The sequence below is a fragment of the Myodes glareolus genome, chromosome 8 (assembly GCF_982192425.1).
Source record: "Myodes glareolus chromosome 8, mMyoGla1.1, whole genome shotgun sequence".
Classification (NCBI taxonomy): domain Eukaryota; kingdom Metazoa; phylum Chordata; class Mammalia; order Rodentia; family Cricetidae; genus Myodes; species Myodes glareolus.
Window position 1 is genome coordinate 68149960 of NC_142033.1, and position 7950 is coordinate 68157909.

Below are 7950 nucleotides of genomic sequence, written 5' to 3' on the forward strand. Positions count from 1 at the left end.
GGGGCACCCAGAGGCTGGGGGAGGGGCAAGGGGACCTTGAAGACATGCCATTCATTACCGGCATTCAAATATTCATGCGTGTTGAATCAACAAACCACTCTTACATGTCTACTGTGAGCCAGGTTCCTGAGAGGTGCAGGGGAAAGTGCGTGCGTGCCTGTGTGTGTGTGTGTGTGTGTGTGTGTGTGTGTGTGTGTGTGTAGGATTAATTAGGGTGGGCAAAGAAAGCCTCTCTGTGGGATGGGGGAGAGTTGAGGCAGTATGAAAGAAGGCAAAGGGGAACCAGGCCATTAGAGGTTTCCCTTCTATATCTGGGGGCCCAGGCTGCAGCCTACCATGGACAGGTGCCTAGGGGGCTCACCAGAACAGCATGAAAAGCCTGTGGCCCTCGAGCTGTGCCGTACTGGGCTGGACCTATGTCAGAAGCTGGACAGGGCAGGCGACATGGCACCAGATGATAATGCCTCCCGTCGCCCACACAGCCTCACCAGCTGTGAGTACCGCCTGTGGCCCCAGTGTTAATTGCTCGGGAACACTGGGGCTGTATAATTTGGATCAAAAGGCCCCTCTTGGTAGGGACTTAATTGTAGCACTTTGTGCTGACCTGGGGCGATCTGCTACCTCTGGGGTTGTGTCTGTTCTCAACTCTGCCTGTCTTCTTTCCAAGCCTCAGTTTCCCCACCTATAAAACAGAATTGAGGAACTATTCCAACTCTGACCACCTAAAGGAGAATAAGGAGAGTGTGTAAACCTGGGGAGACCCCATCCTAAGTTCTCACTAACTGGAAAACTCACATTAAAAAACAAACAAACAAACAAAAAAACCCACCGTGAATCCAGCCAGAGAGCTGTGCTTGGGGCTTGGGTCTCTCTTTATGCCAGGCATGAATTCTGGGTTTGCAGAGGTCATGAAGGCCAGGTCAAGGGTCAAGGACATCTAAGAGCTGCCCTTCAGAAGAAACTGAGGAGGAGTCAGAAGTGTATTGAGAACACACCTGCTGGGGAAGGCAGCTTTGGCCTGGGCTCTACCCACTTGGAGCAGGAGAAGAGGGCACTAGGCAGAGGAAATCAGATGTGGAGAGAGGGAGGGTTTGGTGCCGAGTGTTGATGGGAACTTCCTTCTAGCTAGAGTTGGGGCTGGCAAGGGCTTTGCAGGATAGTGGGAGAGTCTGGGTCTGTGGGATAGTGGGCGAGTCTGGGTCTGCAGGATAGTAGGGAGTCTGGATTTGCAGGATAGTGGGGTCATCTGGGTATGATCCTTTGGTTACTGGAAGCAATGGAAGGCTTTTAAGCAGTGGGAAGACATAGACAGTTTAACTAATCCCTAATGCCAATATGAGTTGTCAAGTAGCGGGGTTGTGGGAACCGAGGGGTCAGCAGGAGTCAGCAAACACTGACTGGAGTGAGACATTCTACCCAGCAGCACAAGGTTAACAGGCCCAGGTAGGGTCCAGGAGAGGAGAGATGGGCACTTACATCCCACAGGGAGATGATTGGCAGAGTAGAGTAAGGGATCCTCAGGCTGGCTGGGACCCCCAGGAACTCCCCAAGCTGCTGTGGATAGAGAGATGTAACTGCTAGCCTCCCAACCCTGGTCACTTCCTTCTGCAAGGCCGGGAAACTAAACAACTCCATTTCAGACTTCACCCCTCTGGGCCCCAGCCAGACTACCAGGGCACCAAGGAGATGCAGCTGGAACAGAAAGTAGCCTTGAGCCTGCACCAGGTCCAAACTCTGGGCAAGTCGTCACTTGCAGCCCCGTTGTGGCCTGTGCAAGCTTTCTATGGGGTCTTGCAGGCTGCTGGGGACTCTGGGAACAGACCAGAAAGTCTGGGTGACAGCTACATTCTGTGTTCTGGTCTATTCTCTGTACCCATTGTTGTCAAGAGGTGGTGTCAGTGGCAGCCGCGACCTCCTGATTTCTACACCCAGATCCTAACTGCAGCCCTTGCTAGATCTTTCCTTTGACATGGAACCTACTATCTAGCGCTCAGAAGTGGCTTCTGTGTTCAGGTCTGTGTCTATGTAGCCCCCATGAAACACCCCGACCTCTCTAATGCTATTTACTCCTGCTCAGCAGACCTGGGGATCCCTTCCAAGCTCCCTGTCATTCCTTCAACTGATTAAAGTCATGGGAGTTACTCTCGCTTTAGAATGTTCTGCTGCCGGCCCCTCCAGCCTTCCCAGAGCCCTACTCCTGTGTATTAAATTGTTTGCTGAGAAAACAGGAAGCCTTGGATACTGACTGGGAGGGAGGCCCCTTGGCATGGAGAAGATGCCATGCCTAAGAGAGTGGGCCAGTGGGTGCCATAGCTGTGTGACCTGAAGGAAGCCCATGGAATACTCCGGGATACATTGGGGTGCAAAGAAGGGAGGTTGAGGAGGAGCTACCCAGATGCTACCCCTTAGCCATGTACACCCTGGCTGCCCTCCATGGCCACACTTCTGGGACAGGCACCTTCTCTCTGTCTGCTGTTCTCCAGCTACCTGGCAGACAGCCCCCTGACCCTAACATGTGTGACCTTTTACTGTGTGCATTTGTCACTGTGCCTCATAGAGGATGCCTTTTCTCTCTAAGGCAGTGGATGTGACTGGGGACAGTATCTTTCCTTTGTGTCTCTTCTGTGCCCAGAACATTAGACCATAAGCTGCTGCTCCAAAAGGCTGTATTATAGCTACCCGAGTCTCCATGGACTCTCCACTGCGGAAGAGAAAGACAGAGGTCATGTGGTCCAGGCAGGGTACTAGTGCCTGTACCCCAGAGCTCGTGCACAGTAGGGAAGCAGAGAAGACAGAACTAGCGGGGCAGACCTATGCAGTCACAGGCTGGGCTCGCTACTTGACTGGCCTTTTGGCTCCATGCTTTTCTGTGGGGCAGATGTTGGAAATCAGGGCAAGAGGCAGGCGACAAAGTGTGACCATCAACAGCAAACATCTAAGCTCTTTGTATCTGGAAACTGGGGTGATGGACCCAGTTCCCCTGGAACCAGAGGACCTCCATGTAAATCACAGTGGACCCTCAGCCTTGTGTATTTGTTTTTTTCATCCCTTGATGTACACCATAGGGTGTGATGCCTGTTTCCCTGCCTGATACTGCACTGGTGGGCATAAAGGGGTAGGAGCAGAGCAGTTCAGGGGACTGTGGCCACAGACTGCAGCTGCATGCCTGAACCTTCCCCTCCAGGCTGCTCCCCACAGGGGAGGCCTGTGGAGAGACTTTTCAGGGAGCCATGGCTATCCACCGGTCACCCCCACACGGCTTTGCCACTATGAGTGGCGGCTGAGGTCTTCCCTCAGGCTCCTTGCTGGCGACAGGCTTGACAACTTCGTGCAGTTGGCTTCTGTGCTCATGAGCCTGGCTGTCACAGTCCCTTGGTGCAAAGTCTTGCTGTGTTCAGACGAGTTTTAATTCCCAGTAGGTCATGCAAACACCAACAGACGGGCCTCAATAGCGGAGAGGGTGAAGAAGACAGCCACCATGGTGACAGCATTTCATTCTCAGGTTTAAAAAAAAAATGGCCTTAACATTGAGCAAACAGAATTGATTTCAAAGACAGAGTCCGGTGGCTGGGGCAACCTAGACTCCATCCGTGTTTCTCAAATAAATAAGTTTCGCACTGTGCACTTCTGCAGTTAAAGTCAACCTGATTTCCCCGTGGAGCACAGACTATGGCTTAGCATTTTCTGGCAGCCATTGACTTGCAAGATTTCATGCAGGTTAAAAATAAAAATGCAAAGCATTATGGTAATTCCTCCTGTTCTCCCAGCATGGGCATGGTCCATTTGAGGAGTGATTTTCCCACCAGTTCTCCCTACGGACCCCCACAGCGACCCTTGGAGGCCGCCTATTTCTCAAAACAGTAGAAGAGGAAACTGAGGCAGAAGAGTAAGGCAAAGAGAGGCAAGACACAGTGCAAGACTTGGGGCTCCACACACGGTGTTTGCCACTTCATGGTTTGTGCTGAAACTGAAACTTCTGGGTCTGAGCCATCTGTTCACTGGGTATACAGTAAAAATGTTTCACTCGTTTGTTTAGTTGGCCTCCTTGGCCTTGGAACTGTCTTAGGCTTTTATTGCTGTGGAGAGACATTATGACCACAGCAACTCCGGCTTACGGTCTCAGAGGTTTAGACTATCATGGTGGGAAGCATGACAGCGTGCAGGCAGACATGGTGCTGGAGGAGCAGGCAGCAGGAAGAGACTGAAACACACGGGCCTAGCTTGAGCATCCAAACCCTCAGAGGCTACTCCCAGTAACACACTTCCTCCACCAAGGCTACATCTGCTCCAACAAGGCCACACCTCCTAATAGTGCCACTCCCTATGGACCTATGGGGGCCGTTTTCCTTCAAACCACTACAGGAACCTATACTGAAGGCACGTTTCCCAGTTTGCATCCTAGTGATGGATGTTAGTCCAGGACCAATGGGAAAGGGATAGGTTTTCTATGGTGGAAATTTTCAGGTATCTGATAGTGTTTGAAAGAGGATAATGCTGCCTCAGTGGGCTCCGGGGACTGAGGATGGTAAGCCAGTAATTTGGGAGTTTGCTGGAGGAGGGAAGCTGGGGTCCTCTCACCAAGGACCAACACTGTGTGACCTGGGTCTGGGACTGAGGTCACAGACTCAGACTAGTGAGCGATTCTGGTAAAGGGTCGTGAGCTAACCAAGAGATGGCCAGGGTCCAGGTCTTTGAAGATGGTGACTCAGAGGTGGAGCTTTTCCCAAAGTTGGGACCCAGCAGAAAATGAGATCTGGAGATTACAGCCATCACTGCCAGGCCTTCAAAGAGGCCCTTAGTCTGGGCCCCCTCATCTCACTGTGAAGATCTTGCCATCTGCTCTGCTACTAACTGGCTGTGTAACCACATCCCTGTCACTCAACCTCTTTGAGTCTTTAGTTGTTAATAGACAGCAAGGCCTCTGGGCCTGTGGTTGTATTGTGATTTGTATATTGTGCTCTCCCCGCCCCCACACTGAGAAAGACGTGTCTGAAAGTATCTGCTGGGGTGAAGCCATGATGTCATGGAATATTTAACTGTGTAAAGGCGTGTTACATTTGTGTACGCTGTGGAACATTTCTTTAACTGTGCAAAGGTGTGTTGTATTTGTTTATGCTGCATTAGTTTAATTATGTTGTTCTACCTTGCCTGCCTATGGCAGCTGATTGGTTTAATAAAAAGCTAAACAGCTGGGCTGGAGAGATGGCTCAGTGATTAAGAGCACTGGCTGCTCTTCCAGAGGTCCTGAGTTCAATTCCCAGCTACCACATGATGGCTCACAACCATCTGTAATGAGATCTGGCGCCCTCTTCTGGTATGCGGGCATACATGGAGGCAGAATGTTGTATACATAATAAAAAAAAATTTTAAAAAAGCTGAACAGCTAATAGCTAGGCAGCAGAGAGATAGGAGGCGCTGGTGGGCAGAGAGTAACTAGGAGGAGAAATCTAGGCTCGAGAAGAATGAGAGAAAGAATGGAGGAGAAGGGAACAAGGGAGAAAGAGAAGGACGTGCCCAGGGCCAGAAGTCAGGCAACCACCAGCCAGAAACAAGAAGCAGTGAAGGTAAGATACACAGAAGGAGAGAAAGGTAAAAAGCCCCAAGGCAAAATGTAGATGAAGAGAAACAGGTTAAGTTATAAGAGCTAGCAAGAAAGGAGCCCAAGCTAAGGCCAAGCGTTCTTAACAAAATAATAAGTCTCCATGTCATAAACAGGGAGCTGGTTGGTAGCTCAGAAAAGAAAGCCTGCTATACCATGATACTTTGCTGTGCACTGCCACACAAGGGTCATTCCTGTCACCTCTTCCAAGAAGTCTTCCCAGTTAGTGCTGCCCTCCAACAGGGCTAGACATCTGTGCTGGCTCCCACACTCTCCTGTGCTAATCTTCAGGGTTCCCTTACCTGGCCCTCTGTGACAATGGGAGCTCTTTGGAGACAGAGCCTGGTTGTCCCCCAATGGGTCTAACACCTTTCCTGGCACACACAAGTGCTACAGAGATAATGTGCCACTCCCCATTGATTTGCTGACATCTTACCTCCAAAGGTGGTGATACAAGAAGGCGGGGCCTTGGGGAGGTGATGGGATTGTGTGGGTGGGAACTCCAACCACATTAGCACCCTTGTTAGAGAGCTCCCAGAGAGCTGCCTCCCTCATCCTGTGAGGACACAGTGAGAACACATTCTCTAGGAACAAAGAAGACCCCTTGACTAGATGCTGGAAACACCAGCACCTTGACCTTAGACTTCAGCCTCCAGAGCTGAGAAACAAGTTGTTGCTGAAGACATCTGGTCAACCTCATTTTCATGTAGTCACTGAAAGAGACTGAGACAAGAAAGCGCCCCTGAGCAAATAGTTATCTGGTGGATGAATGAATGAATGAATGGCTCCCCAGCGGTGCTGGGAGGTGAAGAAAAAGACAGTGCCACCCTATCTTCCAGAAAGGGAATAGTCTCCTTGAGAGTTGATTGGACTCTCCCAAGGGCATGATGCTGGTCTGCGGTTGACTTGGTGTGAGGAAGTTCCAAGGGCTATGGGATGCTGGTTGCAGACTTGTCCACTCAGAGCAGCATTTGGACTCTCAAGGAGAGCTCAGAGGAAGCACTGGGCCTGCTACAGGCCCTGGCACAAGCAGGACTGTTTCCCACTAAAAAAAAAAAAAAAACCAATGGCACCCTCTCCCTGTTCACCTTATTTAAGGCTCCAACTTTTCTGTGAAGCCTAATTGAACATTCCTCTGCGGACCCCTCGACGCAGAACAATTAACCGGCCTCTTAGCAGCAAGCGGCTCCCTGGGCAGAATGCTCAGATTTATGTCTCCTGGGGAGGCAGCCTATTAGCTGTGGCTGTAAATCCCAGGGTCCTGGCTGGCAAGGTGGGTTTTAATAAAATCTGAGGGGACGGAGCCAGGCTGGGGCTGCAGATTTCAGCGGCACAAGGGGGAGGGGGGAGGTGGCGGGGAGAACCAACATTTGCCTGTAATTAATCGGGACTCCTTCAAGCTCTGGGGAGATGCCAGGGTCTTAATGAAAACTCGGGAGCTGGAAGCAGCAACCAGTTGGCAGCCATACCAGTTCCCAGCTGGGACAGAGACAGAGAGACCTGGGGGAGCCTGGGTTGCCTCTGCCAAGGGGACTTAAAATTGGGGCATCATTCAGTGGACTTAGGGACCCTGAGTCTGTTCATCTGAAAACTTCCATGCTAGTTGGGAAATTGCTTCATACCCCCATCTCCATGGGCCCTCTACTTTTTGGGACCCTTGTCCAGAAGTCCTAGAGCCTCCACCTAATCCTAAAACAAAAAAGGTAAATGCCTATCCCAGCACGAGGCTTTCTGAGTAGCCCTCTCAGCCTTCCTTTGAACTCCATTGTCCCTTTAGCCAGACCTGTACTTGTTGGTAGGACCTGGCTGTGTACCCAGACCCCAGATGCTCCCTTCCCTTCCCTCCCCTCCCTTCCTTTCCCATCCCTTTTCCCTGAGCTCTTGCCTTTCACTTCTCTTCCATTCTTTCTTCCTTCCCTCCATCCTCCCTCCATTCATTTCTCTCCCTTCTCCTTCCCATTTTCCTGCCATTCTTTTCCTGGCCTGCACCTCTTGCCCATATTCTTGAATTCCTGGTTCAGCAGAGTCAAAAGGTCCCAGGGCGTGGCCTCTCTGACAGTGATGGCTGATGACCTCTCCTAGAGTGCCCTCCTCCCTGGCCCCTCCTCTGGGAATCCTCACCCACCTCCTTGTCTCCACAGCATCACCTGTCTGTTCAGGCAGAATGCTCACAAGCACCCTTGGCTCTCCCTCACCTTGCCACCCCAACACATCCTGCCAGCTCTGCTGCCAGGGCTCTGATGCCATCTTCCCTAGTTTCTACCCGACCCAAGCCTCTATGAACTCCCACTGGACCTGGGTGGCCTGCTCCATTGAGTTCTTTGTGCTCCCTTTGTGTTTTGCCATTTCTC